The sequence below is a fragment of the Mus musculus genome, chromosome 6 (assembly GCF_000001635.26).
Source record: "Mus musculus strain C57BL/6J chromosome 6, GRCm38.p6 C57BL/6J".
Lineage (NCBI taxonomy): Eukaryota > Metazoa > Chordata > Mammalia > Rodentia > Muridae > Mus > Mus musculus.
The window spans coordinates 7,722,458-7,739,116 of record NC_000072.6 but is presented as its reverse complement, the minus strand read 5'-3'; the positions used below and the strand labels follow the sequence as shown (position 1 = coordinate 7,739,116).

The following is a 16,659-nucleotide window of genomic DNA, read 5'->3' as shown; positions in this document are numbered from 1 at the left end:
AGGGCAAGAACTTTGTGCAGGAACCTAGAGGTGGGAACTGATGTATAGGCCATGGAGAAGAATGGCTTGCTACCCATTGTTTACTGAGCCTGCTTTTTTATACAACCCAGCCTCCCCAAGCCAGGGATAGCAACACCCACAGTGGGCAGAGACATCCCACATCAATCATTAATAAAGACAATGCCCTACAAACTTGCCTACAACAACCCAGTTGGATGGAGGCATTTTTGCATCATTTGAGGTTCCCTCTTCCTAGATGACCCTGGCTTGTGCCACACTGACAAAAAACTAACCAGTACCTGTCCAAATTCAATAACTCTCCTTCAAAAGTCCTTTCTTCTTTTTTGTCCTCTCATTTCTCTATGTAAATGCACCAATCTCCAGCTTTGGATCCATTGTCTTCTTCCTTTGTTTCTGGCTCTATTGAGTGTCTTTAGAAAAAACTTGCTTCCCTGAGGTATATGTATGGCATGGCTTTGCTTACTTGCTGTCTTCTTTTCTGACTTTGATCATTCTTTGCCACACCCACTCCAGTGAAGTCTTTGTGGTAAGCCCAAAAGCTTGGACCAAGTCCTGAGGCAAAACATTTCATGGAAACTTAGTCTCCTGGAGCCTTGGCATCCCATAGCGCAAATGCTCTAAACTTGTCCTTGTGTTAGTCAGTGAATGGATCTGTGTGTTTTCTTTCAGTATTGTTTCATTATAGGTGCCTCCAAGAAATGGTTTGACAAATACCTAAATTAGGTTGAACTTTACTTCCTGGCCTTCACCAATGTCCTAGGCAGTCCTTGAGCAGACCCTGGGCTTGGAATTTAGTAAGAATGTTACCTATTCAGATGAATTGCCTCCAATATTGAAAGAGAGATAGTGAAAGAAATCAGGCATTACTGTCTACTACATAGAGTTAGAAATTTTAGGGCAAGCTTAGCAAAGTAAGTTTAGAATTCTTATTACAGTTATGTATGGCAGACTACATTACTTAATAGAAGAAAGTCCCCCATAAAATCACTTAGAATAACAGTGAGTCACTCCCATATACAGGAACTTACAATGGTTTAGGAAGTGGTTTAAGGAAGAACTAGATTATTGCATCATTCATGAGAAGGTTAGCTAGAGCAGAACTCCCTAACACATACTTTCACTAGTCCAGAGGAATAATATAGTTAGGTATAGGTCCAACTGAGTCCAGTCCGTGGCAATTCTTAACAACCTTAAGAACCCCGTTTCCATTTGCAGTTATTTCATGCATGACCATTCCATCATGTGACAGGGAACCTGCATGATTGTTTTGGTTCTCATGCCAATAAATAGGTGAAGTTGGCCAGGAAGCTTGAAGGTTCCTTCTGGACAGAGTTTGATGCCTTAAACATATAAGGAGTTTCTGGGGCATGCTACTTCTAACAATAGTGGTAACAAGAAAATGCAGCAATGCAAGAACAATTTATTTTCATCCAAAGTCATCACACTGCAAATAAATCTATTATTCAGATTACAAGAAACCAAATCTTAGAGAAATGACTTGGTTAGTGTCACAGAATTTCCCAGAGTATTTCTAAAGTTTGATCCCAATCCAGTCAGTCTCTCCAATCATCACATTCTGATCCTAGAGTGTGAAATTGTCCAACGCAGGATGAAATTACAGATGTTTCAGAAAGACCAGAAGCTTCACAAATGCTACAGCCTTTTCTGTCCTTGGTCATTAATCTGAGATGTTGTGAAAATCTAAACTATATACTGTGGATTCCATTGCATTATAGTTGATGTGACTAAATTCTATAGTATTACAGTGATGTGACGTCAGCTCCCTACTGAAGCCTACCAAAGAAACAAGAGTAGTGTTACTTGAATTTTTGAGAAAAATATAACATTTTATCTATTTATATAAACCATGGGCTAGTCTCTACTGCCCGCACATACTGTAGACATACATGCTCACTCTAATATAAAATCAAACTATCTTCTATCATATCACTCTCAAAGCCTTGGAATGTCCTTGGAATGTCTGTACTTAAAAAGTTACTTAGTAACTTTAGTACTAACATTGGAAGAAACTTTTTAAGTATATAGAGATGTTATGCTAAATGATACAGAGCAGCTACTGAAGAAGAAACACTGCACAGTCGCACTTACAGGAGACCCAGGAGATCTGAACTCAGAGAAGCAAAGGACAAAATGATGGGTGTTAGGGTTGAGGACAGGGGACAATGAGAAATGATAACTCAGTGGATATAAAATGAGTTATACAACATCCATAAATCCTAGAGCCTTGCTAGACAATGTTGCTCCTGTTGATAACAATGCTGTATTATAAACTTTAAGCCTGTTAAGAAGGTAGATCTCATTAAGTGCTTCTTCCACAATAAAAAAAAATAGTATTATGGTATAAAACATGAGAATATGTGTGTTTCATGACAGGGTTTCTTTGTGTAGCCCTGACTTTTCTAGAACTTACTCTGTAAACCAGGCTTATCTCAAACTCTTAGAAATCCACCTACTTCTGTCTCCCAAGTTCTGAGATAAAATGTGTGTGCCATTACAGTTCAGCATGTGAATATTTTTTAACACTAAGAATTTTCAGTCCACGTGATAAAAGCTATGCTTTTTAATGTATTTCAATAATTGGAAAATATTTGAATTAAGCCAGCACGAATGTAGTAAAGCATTGAAATGAGCTTATGTTTCCTTTATCACAGCAGATGGATAGCTATCTGAAAATATTCACTCATGTGAGAGACATAGCTAACTGTAAAGGAAGCTAGGCCATTTGTTAAGGGCTTAAGAGTTTAATATCAAGAAGACAGAGATTTATTCTGTAGGCAAATGAAGTCAGAAGAGGTTTCCCAGCAAGAAGGCAGAATTCAGTTGAGTGGATTTGCAGGAGGATGACTTTAGCTTCGTTGTGGAGACCTGGGTGGTGCAGGGAATGTCCAGTAGCAGAGGGTCAGACAGGAGGCAAATGATGCTATCAGGAGGCACAGTGATCAAGAGATGTCCTGGCTAGATGTGGAAGAATGCCAGAGACAACATGGCCACAGGCATCCCCATGATTAGAAGATGTGTTAGAGATTGAGACCAGAGCAGAATAAAGGATGAAAGAGGTTGCATCTTCCTTTTGACTGACTTTTGTGGAGGAAGGAATAGAAATGGGTAATAGTGAGTGGGATTCTCTACATACATATTTTATATATGAACCATACCCAATGCATATACATTTAAGGTGTATTTAATATAAACATTAAAGTGTGGCACACACTCAGACAATATCCAATAAGTTTATGTATAAGGAGGTGCATCTAAATCTAAGGCAATAGAGTAAGAACTTCAGTTAGCAGGAGACCATTACCCTACAGGAAATAGAAGGAGAAATTTACTTTGAATCCCATTGCAGGCATTTCTCCCTGACCTCTGTGGGGAGGAGAACAAATTCATTTCTAGCATCTAGAATAGTTTATCTAGACGCTTGCTGGGAAAGCTGCCATTTCTGGAGACTTCATATGTTCCTATAAACACATTTCATACAAGCTGATTAAACTTAAATATCTACAGAGGTTGTGATTTGAGTTTTGGTGTTTTAGTTTAGTTTAGGCTGTCCCCATAAATGGGGATTGAGACACAGAATCTAAAACAACGTATCTGAGGATTTTAGGAAACACTGGCATTCATAGGAAAAGCCAAACAGGAAGGGATAAACAAGAGGTCATGGTAAGGAAGCAGCCTTACTGGGAAGCTAGGGCTAAAGGCCCTCAGGTCCTTCTGAGACAGCTCAGGTTCCAAGAGTCATAGTTCAGGGTCAGACTTTTGCATACTCAAAGGTCTGAAGGATATGAAAGAGAAGAATAAACACTGTCTGTTAACCCAGGCTGAAGAAAAACTATATAGCTGGGTGTAGTGGTATACACCTTGGATCCCGGTACTTGGGAGGTAGAGGCAGGAGGATCTCAGTTAGAGGGCAGAAAAGGAAGAGGAGGAGGAGGAAGAAGAAGAGGAGGAAACAGATATGATATGAGCAAACAGCTGGAAGGGCACCCACCCCAGGCCTTTGTGCTCATTTAAATCAGTAAGAAACACAGAAACAATAGAATCTTAATTGAGCAGGAAGGCAAATGTTAGCATAGTGTGGATGATTTGGCTTATTTGTTCAAAGGAAGCAGGAAAGACGCAAACACAGTGAGGTGCACTGGTATTTTTCACAAGTATTCTTTTTTTGTTTTTGTTTTTTCGAGACGGGGTTTCTCTGTGTAGCCTTGGCTGTCTTGGAACTCACTCTATAGATCAGGCTGGCCTGGAACTCAGAAATCTGTCTGCCTCTGCTTCCCAAGTGCTGGGATTAAAGGAAGGTAACTGGGCAAGCCAAGTAAACGAGGTATCGAGCAGGATTTTTCCATGGTGTCTCCTTTAAGTTTCTTCCCCGGCTTCCCTCAAAGATGAACTGTAACCTGTGAGCCAAATAGCCACCCCCACAAGCTATTTTGGTATTTTACCATGGCAACAGAGAAACAAACTAGAATACCTGTCATTCTCACACAAAATGGGCACAGCTGTGTTCCAATAAACTTTTATTTGTAGATCCTAAAATTTGACTTTCATACAATTCTCTTGCTACTTTCAACCCTTAAAATGTAAATTCTTAATTTCTGGGTAATTTGTGATTTGACTTATGGACCATCTCTTGCTTAGCTGTGCTCTGGAAATGAAGTAGAAGCCAACTGTAACTTATAACCTTTGGTCATTGTTTTGGTTAGGGCTTGAATTGCTGCAATGAAGACACCATAACCAAAAACCAAGTTGGGATGAAAAGGGCTTATTCGGCTTACACATTGTCCTTCATTGGAGGAAGTCAGGACAGGAACTTAGCCAGGCTGGAACCTGGAGGCAGGGACTGATGCAGAGGCCGTAGAGGTTCTGCTTACTGGCCTGCTACTCATGACTTGCTCAGCCTGCTCTCTAATAAAATCAAGGACCACTAGCCCAGGGATAACATCATCCACGATGGGGCCCTCCCCCACTGATCACTAATTGAGAAAATGCCTTACAGCTAGATATCATGAGGCATTTCCTCAACTGAGGCTCCTTTCTCTCTGGTGACTCTGACATGTGATGACACATAAAACCAGACAGTATAGGCATTATGTGTCTATGTCATATAGTGACTCGCTAATGCTCAAAATAGTATTCCCCACACATTTTGTGCTATTGAGACACGTTGGTGGTGGCATTTTCTTAATTTTAATGGACACCCCCACTCCAACCCCATTGCAACAGTGGCTTTATGACTGTTTTGTTAAGTCTTGTGTTTCCTATGCCATCCTTCACACATAATATTTGCTGTTTAAACTGTACAGTGTAGTAGGTTTAGCATCTTCCCAAAGGTGTTAACAACTAACTTTATGATATTGTTCATCACCTGAAGAAGAAAGTCATTTCCTATGCTTTCTGCCCAGCTTTCCGCACTCATTAGCCAGCTTTCTGTCTCTGTTACTTTGCGAACAGAGTTCATATAGATAGACTAACACAACCTGAACCTCTTCTGTCTGGCTCCTGCCTAGTATAATGTTTTCATTGTTCATGTATGCTGCAGCATGAATCTGCACTTTGTTCATTTTTGTGGCTGAGTAACACCCTTCCCTTTGTATATACCATATTTTGTTTATGGCCTTCTTAGTGTCTGGACACTGGGTACTTTACATTTTGACTACCGTTAATAGTCACAAGCGTTCATGTACAAGTTTTTGTATAGACATGTGTTTTACACTTTCCTGCGTATAAATCTAAGAATGGAATTACTGGGTCAGATGGCAACTCTGTTTAAACGTTGAGCAACTCCCCAATCAACGCCAGTCTTTGAGAGCTACTGTACCATGACTGCCACCTGGTGGGCAGTGATTTTATTGCACAGTCTCATGCAAGGCATTCTGACTTGAGGGACGTAAATTTCGATAGGAAACACTTGTCTAACGGTTTAAAAAAGTAGAATATAAGAATTTGGTTTGTGTCACATTTATAATTTGTAATTTGGGGAAAATGTACTGCCAACCAAACTAGAAGCCCAACCAGAGCCCCAGGAGAAAAATCACACCAACAATCTGCCTGAGGAAATAACACCAAATAGCCTGGCCTCAGTGGGTCCATGCACACAGCTGGCTTCCAATCGGGTAATTCCTCCAGTGAAAAGTGGGGCATTGTTAGAATGCCGTGGCACCATAACTGCTGGTGCCACAGCCACAGCTTTCATCTTTAAGGGGCTAAGATGGTTTACTCTGGGGCCATTTTGAGTGACCAAGGCTAGGAATTCAGATTTAAGCCACCCCAAACTACTTGCTTCAAAGTGGAAGCAGATTCATGAACATTTATAGATTTACAGAACAAAGTCATAAATCAAGGCGAGTTGGAAACACATGGAGGGGTACTTTAGAGAGGCGGTTACAGCAAGCTTGGAGGTCGTCCTTTCTGTACGTCTTCAGACGCTGTCGGATGACATTCTTAGCCTTGGAGTTGGTGCAAGCTAGGGGCCTACTCAGTTAATAGATTCCCAAGGTTTTCATCCGTTAGTCACAGGATGTTAGTTCTGACACAGGTGAGCAAGGAATGGCTGTTAGGAGTTGTGACTAAAGCAAGCCTAAGATAAACTAAGTAGCCGTTGGACCTGTAACATTCCCACCCCCACCCCCACCCCACCCCCACCCCCACCCCCACAGGACTGACATTAGTCAGTCAGTCTCTGCAGACCGCTTCTTTCCAGGAGTTCTCCCTCAAAGCAGCAAGAGAAGATGACAGAAAGTACTGTAGGTTTCCAAAGATAGCGTGTGGAGAGGTTAGATAATGGAAACCATAGAAAACAAAGCTTTACATTATGTCAACAGTGATAGGACAGACACCCAGACTCACACTGCCACTCTCATCAGCCCGAAGGGTTCCCCTAGACATTTACGGGCTTCAACCCAAGTCAAACCAAGATTCAACAGTGTATGTCATTTTAGGACTCTCGGGAACAGGGAAGGACATTTTATTAAAGGTATTATGATACAGGACTGAGCCAAGTGCAGTAGGCCTCCTCCTGGAACAGTAAGCATTGGCCACGTACAGCATTATGGTGGCTCTCCAGTTACAATGTGAACCCACTCCTCCCCCTCTTCCCCTTTCTGTGAGAGATCTGTGGTAGCTGGAAGCTCAGAGGTGATTCAGATGGAATTGCAATCTGATAAAGGAAAAGCAGGAAGCCACCAGAATCACCTGAGGGGTTAGTCTCTGTCCTCTGTAAATGGGGACAAGAGAAAACTTTCTAGAAACTTCAGGTCTACAGCTGTGTGAAAGGAGAAAGGTCTTAAGCAGTTGGGAACTGTACTAGAATTCTTGCTGTTTGGTAGGAGAGACAGGCTTCAATCAGATCCTGAATGCAGGGTTCCTTCCCTTTCCTCAGATCTTCCCAGCCTTCCTGGCCTGCCACAGATCACCCTTAGTAGCTTCTTTGGTATCTTTGGTGGTAGCATTGTATCCAGTTCTTGATATTAGAAATGTGTATGCAAGCCGGGCAGTGGTGGTGCATGCCTTTAATCCCAGCACTTGGGAGGCAGAGGCAGGAGGATTTCTGAGTTCGAGGCCAGCCTGGTCTACAAAATGAGTTCCAGGACAGCCGGAGATATACAGAGAAACCCTGTCTCGGGGAAAAAAGAGTGTTAAAAAAAAAAAAAAAAGAAATGTGTATGCATACGGGGCACCTGGAAAAGAGAAATTTATAATCCGCTGTGTGGCACAGGGTGTGTATGTGTGTGTGTATCTGTGTATGTGTGAGTGTGTGAGTGTGTGTGTGTACAGAGCGTTTTCCTCCTGTTCCCTCATTTTAGTGGCTTTCTGTTCAAACTAAACCTCATGCTAAAGTGTCAGGTTAAGTACTTTGTACTCTTCCTCTGCACAGTGAGTGTCCTGGCTTTTACAGCAAAAGGGACCTTGATTAGATTGATATACGTACGTTAAAGATCTTGAAATGGAGATACTATCTCAGAACTGTGTGGGTGGGCCCCAGGCGATTCTTAGAGTCACTGTGAGCAGAAAGCAGAAGCCTTTGAGGACAAGGATGACAGAAACAGAAGCTGAAGGTGAATTAGGAATTGGCTGTGAGTCTGGGATATGGGTCGTCTCTAGAAGCTGGGGCATACAAAGAAATAGCATTTTCTCTCCGGCCTCCAAAGCAACGGAATCCTACTGATTCCTCAATATTAGGAGCTCTGATCCAATAAGTTTAATCGTTTTCTTTTCTTTCTGCGTGTAAGTCACAGTTTGTGCTGTGCTGACACAGCAACCATAGGAAAGTAGCACAGCTCATCTTTAGAAAACATCTAAAGGCAAATTGCATCTAAGATCATTTTAATCTCTTGCCTCAACCCCTCACTGTGGTGTTTCCACCAATCCTGCCTCTCCCTCATGAGCCTTGCCCAACCATAACCCTTCCTTTCTACTTTAAGGAAGCTGTCTTAGATCACACTTGGAATTCTTTGTAAATCTTGACCTTGCTGTCAACTCCACTTCTGTCCTCCAAAAGACCTAACCTCTGACTGCATGACCCACAGAAAATAGGCTTGATGTTGGCTACCCCACAGACTGTCTTTGCTTTGTTTTGAGTATTGGTTAATGGCTAGCGTTCTTTAAGGGCTCATTGTGATCTACAACTTGGTTCTTGGGTGGGGCTTTGGGTGCAATGTTTGTTCCTCAGGTACTGTCTTTGTTTGGGTTACTATTGCTCCTACAAAACACCATGATCAAAAGTTGCCACTGACTGGACTCAGTCGGCCCTTCTACCCGCAGGGAATCAGGATTTCAGTAATCAGGTGGGCAAGAAGTCAGGAGATGACAGACACACACACCAGAGAGAGTACTGTATCTGGATGTAATTTCTCAAAGCGAGCATCAGATTTTTTAATAAAGAAGAAAATAAGGAAGTTAGGTAACACATCAACCAAGGTACATTGAGGTTACTGAATGCTTAATGACTCTTATACAAAACAGAGAAATGCATACATAAAGTCTAGCAGGAACTAGGCAATATAACAACTGAGACAAAGTCTGTATCTAAGGTCAGCTATATTCTTAGAAGCCAGGTGTGAGGTCTTTACACTCCCTGGGCAAGGGCTTTCATGCCTAAGCCATAGTTCTAATTAGAGAGTTCAGCTCTAGCTAAGCTTCTCATGAATAATGCAATACTCTAGTTCCTCCTTAAACCACAGCCCGATGTACTTCAAAAACAATGGTAAATTCCTGTATATGAGAGTGACTCAGCTGTTATTCTAAGTGATTTTGTGGGGGACTTTCTACTATTAAGTAAGGTAGTCTGCCATACATAACTAAAATAAGAATTCTAAACTTACTTTGCTAAGCTTGCCCTGAGATTTCTAACTCTATGTAGTAGACAGTAATGCCTGATTTCTTTCACTATCTCTCTTACAATACTAGAGGAAATTCTGAATGTCACTGAATAGGCAACATTCTTACTGAATTCCAAGCCCAGGGTGGGCTCAAGGACTACCTAGGGCATTGGTGAAGGCCAGGAAGCAAAGTTCAGTTTTGCTTAGGTATTTGACAAGTCATTGCTTGGAGGCACCTATAATAAAACAATACTGAAAGAAAGCACACAGATCTATTCACTAACACAGGGACAGGCTTGGAACATTCGTTCTACAGAATGCCAAAGTTTCCACGAGGCTGAGTTTCTGTAAAACTCTTTATTTTAGGACTGCATCCAAGCTTTTGGGCCTGACACAATGTCTTCACTGGGGTGGGTGTGGCAAAAAGTGAGTTGGTGAGTGAAGAAAGTTAGGACAGGAACTCAAACAGGGCAGGAACCTGGAGCAGGAGCTGTTGCAGAGGCCATAGAGGGGTGCTGATTTTTGCCCTGCTCCTCATGGTATGCTCATCTTACTTTCTTATACCATCTAGGACCACAAGCACAGGGGATGGTACCACCCACAATGGGCTTCTTACCATCACCCAACTCAATCACTAATTAAGAAAATGCCCTACTAGCTTATCTGCTTAGAGCCTAATATTATGGAACCACTCTCAGATAACTATTCCTTATGTCAAGTTAACATAAAATTAGCCAGTCCAGGTAGTGCTAGAGATATTGTGATGTCCTTAGGTCACTAGGGCTAAATCTGAGGAGAGACTGTGGGGCCTCAGTTTCTCTCTCCTCTCTCTCTCTCTCTCTCTCTCTCTCTCTCTCTCTCTCTCTCTTCCTCTCTCTCTCTCTCTCTCTCTCTCTCTCTCTCTCTCTCTCTCTCTCTTCCTCTCTCTCTCTCTCTCTCTCTCTCTCTCTCTCTCTCTCTCTCTCTCTCTCACACACACACACACACACAAACACACGCCATAATAAACTACTGTCAAGAAGGCCTTAGCCAGAACTTTGGTTAACAGTCTCTTGAATCTCCCAAACGTGAGCTAAATAATCCTTTCATCTATATAAAATAGAAGCTTCAGGTCTTCTGCTGTAGCAAGGAAAGCTGATATTTGACCAACTAGTGCTTTATTTCTTCATGAGTAAAGCCAACAACACTCACTAGACTTCCAAGACATGGCTTCTAGAGTTCAATGGCAACTTTAGCTAACAAAGCATACAGCCTCCTGGATAATAGGTGTGATGTCAGAGATCAGATAAGCTGCATCCTGTTGACAGATCCAAACCCCCGCTGTGTTCAGGAAGTGTATGACCCTCTCTTTTCTTGGAGGACAGATGTGGATAGATGCATGGGCTCCCCTGGGGGCTTTGCTTAGTGTAGCCTCCCCCAGCCTGAAGCGGGCTGGTACAAACCTTGTCGCCATTAAGGTGGGGCCACTTGTGGTGCAGCTTTCCGACTTGGCTGGCTTACAACAGATTGGCGCCTGAACAGAGATGAATAGGAACCTGGAAATGGCGGGAAACACTAAGGGATCGTTGTCTCTTGTGTGGAGCTCCATGAGAAGGAAAGAATCAGAGGTTCGTATCCGGCATGGTGTGCAACAGGTATTTATGCGAGCGCTGGTTTTAAACTTCATTTTTTAAAAGTGTTGCTGGAGGTGCGATAGGATACAATCTAACTTTGGAACAGTGCTGACCTGGTGCTGGTTCCACTTAGGGTTTGACAGCGAAATATGTGTGGGACTAGAAACTTCAAATCAGGCGGTTGTCCGCAGCTTTTAAGAGCTGTTTCAGGTGAGAGAAATAGGGTTTAAAATAATAAAACAGGCGGTTGTCCCCAGTCGAGAACTGCATCGGGCTCGCAGAATAGGGTTTAAGATAATAAAATAAAATAAAATAAAATAAAATAGATTAAAATGGATTTTGAAACTCTCCCAGAGACAGAGAGAAATCGGGGACGCCCTGTGTTATTCTCTCTAGCCCCTACAGCAGAAGTTCTCTGCCCTCTTTGTGTTGTCTAATGTCTGGTGCACCAATTCGTTCATGTGTCAATTCATGTGTGTTTTGTCTCATTGTCTGAATGACTGAATATTCTGTGTTTCATATTGGAAAATAAAAATGGCTAAGACTTTATCTGCTGGTTCAGCAAAGCTCGAAAGTGGCCCAAGAATCAGGCATAGCAGGGGAGCCACTGCTGAAAAAAAAAAAAAAACTGCTTTTTAAAGAAAAGGAGTCTGCAGCTGAAAGAACTCAGTGGGGAAACCCCCACTCAGCTCCCGATTCGGCGTGCACCCAAGAATCGCGAATAGAACACAACACCTTGATGTAACAACAAGAGGTTTTTTAATGGCGGAGCTCCGGGTCGAAACGTATCTCACACAACAGGAGACAGTGGATTCGACCACGAGGCTTGGAAGCTAGGGGGTTTTATAGAAAAGGAGTGGGGCTGGGGGAGGAATTGGCGCGGTTTCACATGATTGGTCCATTTAAACATCAGCAGCCTGTAACATTTAACTTAGGTCAGAGGGGTGGGAGCTAGGGAGGCGATGGGCTTGCCCGGGCATGTCCTGGTCTGTTCTGCTATGTTCTCAGCCCCAGGTTTCAAAGCTCAGAAACAACTCTTTGGGCTATTTAACATACATTACATGAATTACAGTTTTATTTCCTTTCATTCCCCTCTTCTTCTGTTTAGACTAATTCTAATCATAGAATTTTAGAGGTCGGTGTCCCTTAACTCTTCATCTACCTGAACTATAGGTTGATATTGCCTTTGAAGAACCATGAGTTTTACTGTATCAATTTTACTGTGGATGAAAGCCATTCCTCTATTTATTATACAAGGGCCGAAAACTAAAGCTAAGCATATCATAAGGATTGGTCCGGCTACAGCGGAAATTAAAGAAGTTATCCAAGATGGTCGTGATTCAAACCACGACTCAAACCACCCCCGTTGAGCATCCCGTTCCCGTTTCTTTCGCTCTAATCTTTCTCTCAGTTTCTGCATAGAGTCTCTAACTATTCCTGTATGATCTGCATAGAAGCAGCACTCTTCTTTAAGGGCAGCACACAGTCCTCCTTCCTTTAGGAATAACAAATCAAGACCTCTCCTGTTCTGTAAAATTACCTCAGACAGGGAGGTCAAAGATTTTTTTAAAGCGTCTATGGACTTCTCTATTGCCGCTAGGTCTTCATTGACAGCATCCCTCAAAGACTGAATTCCCTGTCTTCCTTCTATCAAAGCTGACACTCCCGTCCCCACTCCTACTGCCATACCTATTCCCATGAATGCAGCCAGGGTTAAAGTAATTGGTTCTCTTTTTGACCGCCGGCCTGCATAGCTTTCTTCTAAACTGGATGCAGGGTGATAATATACATGGGGTAACAGCTGGATCATGACACAAAAATCATGAGATGAATTAAAAACCTTAGTTGATACACAGGGAGTAAGTCCTGTATTGCAAGCCCACCATCTAACCGGGGAAGGTACAAGATAGTAATCAGCTTCCGTTCTGGACACGGACTGAATTTGTCCGCATAGGTGTTTGTGAGTGGAAGGTGGGGTACCTATACAGAGACCTGGATTCCTCGCGGATACTTCAGTCAGGGTCAGTTTTTGTCCTGTACCCCAAGAGCAGGAAGTATGGCTGCTGGTTCTGTTGAAATCTCCATTGAAGGCGATTCCTTCATAATAAGGCGGACCCGAGGACAGGCATAGCCAGCAGTCCTCAGTAGCGCTTGGATCAGTTCTGTTAAGGGCATAAAAGGCTCCTCTCACTAGGTTAAACATCCTCTGTCTTGAAGGAATCTCGGGGGTAATAGTTAGAGGTACCTGAGGAGTGGGAGGTTGGGTGATAGCGGCCATATTAAGGGGGTCCGCAATCACTGGAGTAGGCTGAGTAATTGTATGGGTGAGGGGTGTGAACTTGGTTGGGGGGCCTAAAGGATTGTAGGGGGTCTCTATTTTTAATCTGATAGTGAACAATAATCTCTCATCATATCTTTCCTTGTAAATCCTAAGACCCCAGGTATACCCTTTTGTCCATCCCAGAGCTCTCTTCCCTGGTTCAGTGAAGGTGACACGGAGCGGATGGCACCAGTCAGTACACTCGTCTAGGTCAAATCCTCCAGGTACATAAGACGCTAGGGAATAGTTGGCTGTTACTCTAATATAGTCCCAGCTCGAGGAGGGCTTCCAGCGGGCTGTACCTGAAGTCTCGCAACCCCAGCTCTTACAAAAGAAGTCAGCCTTACCTCCACACGTTGGATTGAGGGACTGACTTCGGTGGGGCCCGGGGCAGACATAGAAGGGATGGGTTCGAAGCATACTTCTATCCCTTTGGTTAGAGCAACCACCCCATGGGTCTCTCGAATGTTTTTCTACGTACGGAGGGGGTGTTAAAGGTGCCCTCTGAATGTCAGAGTACCCCTCCAAGTCTCATCCAGGAGGGGCTCCTATAGCCAACTTACAGATGTCAGGGAAAAGATCAGGCCACCAAGTCCACAGAGGGTGTACCTCAGTGATTGTCCATACAGCCCTACCCCCCTCATTGAGTACCTCCCACGTTTGTTGAACAGGACTGTGGGGGTTGAAGTCTTTTGGGATCGCTCCTACGAAGCAGGCGCAACTTAAAAGGATTAGTAGTCTTCTCCAAAGTCCACTCATCATGGCTGACTCCAGGGGGTGCTCTCTTAACGTGGGATGCGTGGACCCAAGTGGGGATTCCTTCCACTTTGACCGCGGTGGGCGTTGTCAGTAGCACCAAGTAGGGTCCCTTCCACCTCGGTTCTAGGTTTCCCGCTCGGTGTCTCCTCACCAGGACTGCGTCTCCTACTTCAAACTGATGCGGCACCTGTGTGTCACCAGCAACATAGGTTTCTTTTAGCTGTTTCCAGACCTCTTTTCTTACTATTTCGAGAGCTTTTAATCGAGCCAAAAGACTAGAAGAAGGAGAGAAAGACACATCCGGGCGATTCTTATCCCCTACGGTCATAAAAATGGGTGGGGGCGCCCCATACATTAATTCAAATGGAGTTAGGCCAAGGGGTCCAGGTGTATTCTGAACCCTGAACAAGGCATAAGGGAGAACGGCTGTCCAATCGCTTCCGCCGGATTCTAAGGCTATTTTAGTCAGAGTCTCCTTTAGCGTTCTGTTCATCCTTTCTACCTGTCCTGAACTCTGGGGTCTGTATGCACAATGTAATTTCCAATTTGTCCCCAGTTGTCTGGCCAATCCCTGACTTACCTGGGAGACGAAGGCAGGCCCGTTGTCTGACCCCATTACCTTAGGTATCCCAAAGCGGGGAAGGATTTCTTCAAGTATCTTCTTGACCACTACATTAGCCGTTTCTTTCTTGGTGGGGAACGCTTCGACCCATCCTGAAAAGGTGTCTATAAAAACTAGGAGATATTTATTTCCATACCTAGCCGGTTTCACCTCAGTGAAGTCAGTTTCCCAGTAGGCTCCAGGTCTGTCTCCTCGCAGTCGTTTTCCTTCCTGGAGCCTGCTAGACCCAGCGTTGGTAAGTGCACAAGCACGGCAGTTTTTTACTATCTCTTTCACAATTCCTTTTAATCCAGGAATGTAATAGGGGGACTTACTAACCAATTTTAGTAATTTTTTAGTTCCTAAATGAGTCAGATGGTGTATGTTAGCTAAGTAATCTCGCCCCTCTTCTTCTGTGAGGGTTCTTTTATTTATTTCCTCAGCAGCGGGCTGTTGGGTTCTCACCACCAGAGTCATTGGCCCTTGGGCTGCTTTTTTAGCTTCTTGGTCTGCCATTTGATTTCCCTTTTCAACGGGCCCAGTTCTCTTCTGGTGTCCTGGGCAATGGATAATTGCCACCCTACGGGGCAAATGAACAGCTTCTAATAAGCTGAGAATTTCTTCTTTATTTTTGATATCTTTGCCGGCAGACGTCAGCAGTCCACGGTGTCGGTATATTGCTCCGTGTACATGAGCCGTGGCAAAAGCGTACCGGCTGTCGGTATAGACATTAAGAGCCCTTCCTTCTGCCAGCCTTAAGGCTTGAATTAATGTGATTAGTTCCGCTTTTTGAGCTGATGTACCCTCCGGCAGACTGCTGGCCCATATGACAGCCTTTCCATCCACTACTGCCGCCCCAGCCTTCCGCTTACCTTCTACCACAAAGCTGCTTCCTTCCGTGAACCAAGTCATCGCCCCTGGCCAAGGTTGGTCTGTGAGGTCTGGCCGGATTCCAGTCTCTTCTGCCAGTATTTCTTCACACTTATGTGCAGGGGCCTCGTCAGCCTCAGGTAGTAAGGAGGCGGGGTTGAGAATGGCTGGGGGTGCAAAACTTACTCGCTCTGTCAGCAATAGGCTCTGGTAGTGCGTCATTCGGGCGTTGGTCATCCAGCGGTCCGGTGGTTGCCTGATGATGCTCTCAAGAGAGTGTGGGGCCACTATAGTAACATTCTGGCCCATAGTCAGTTTGTCAGCATCTTTTACTAGCACAGCCGTGGCTGCTATCGCTCGCAGGCAGGAGGGCCATCCACTGGCCACAGCGTCCAGTTTCTTTGATAAGTAGGCTACCGGGCGCTTCCATGGTCCCAAAACCTGGGTAAGGACTCCCCTTGCCACTCCATTTCTTTCATCAATGTATAGGGTGAAAGGTTTGTTTAAATCTGGCAGGGCCAATGCCGGAGCCTGCAGCAGTGCCTTTTTGAGAGTTTCAAAGGCTAGCTGATGTTCTCTGGTCCAGGTGAATTCCCCTTTCTCTTTGGTTAGTGGATATAAGGGAGCTGCCAGTGTGGCAAATCCGGGAATCCAGAGTCTGCAAAACCCGGCGGTCCCCAGGAACTCTCTTACCTGGCGAGCAGTGGTTGGGGCCGGGATCTGCATAACAGCTTGTTTTCTGGCTTCTGTGAGCCACCGTTGTCCATCTCTCAAGACATATCCTAGGTAGGTCACTTCTATCTGGCATAACTGAGCCTTTTTAGCAGAGGCCCGATACCCCAGCTTACTTAACTCGCCCAGGAGGTTTTGGGTCCCAATTTCACAGTCCTCGCGTGTTTCTGCAGCTAGGAGCAGATCATCTACATATTGCAGAAGAGTCACCTGTGGGTTATTGGCTCGGAAAAGAGCAAGATCTCGGTGTAGGGCTTCATCGAACAAAGTGGGCGAGTTCTTGAATCCCTGAGGCAGCCTCGTCCATGTGAGCTGTCCGGCTTGTCTACTCTCGGAGTCTCGCCATTTGAAAGCGAACAAGGGCTGGCTGTTGGGGTGTAACCTCAAACAGAAAAAAGCATCTTTGAG

At 44.2% G+C, this 16,659-nt stretch overlaps 1 long non-coding RNA gene across 1 annotated transcript; it reads right to left on the bottom strand.

Moving 5' to 3' along the window:
- Positions 1–14,060: 14,060 nt before the first annotated feature.
- On the bottom strand, positions 14,061–14,844 carry Gm46950. The gene is made up of 2 exons (XR_001785192.1): positions 14,807–14,844; positions 14,061–14,235 (listed from the first exon to the last, which is right to left on the bottom strand). It is a non-coding gene; the product is annotated as a predicted gene, 46950 (long non-coding RNA).
- Between the last annotated feature and the right edge of the window lie 1,815 nt (positions 14,845–16,659).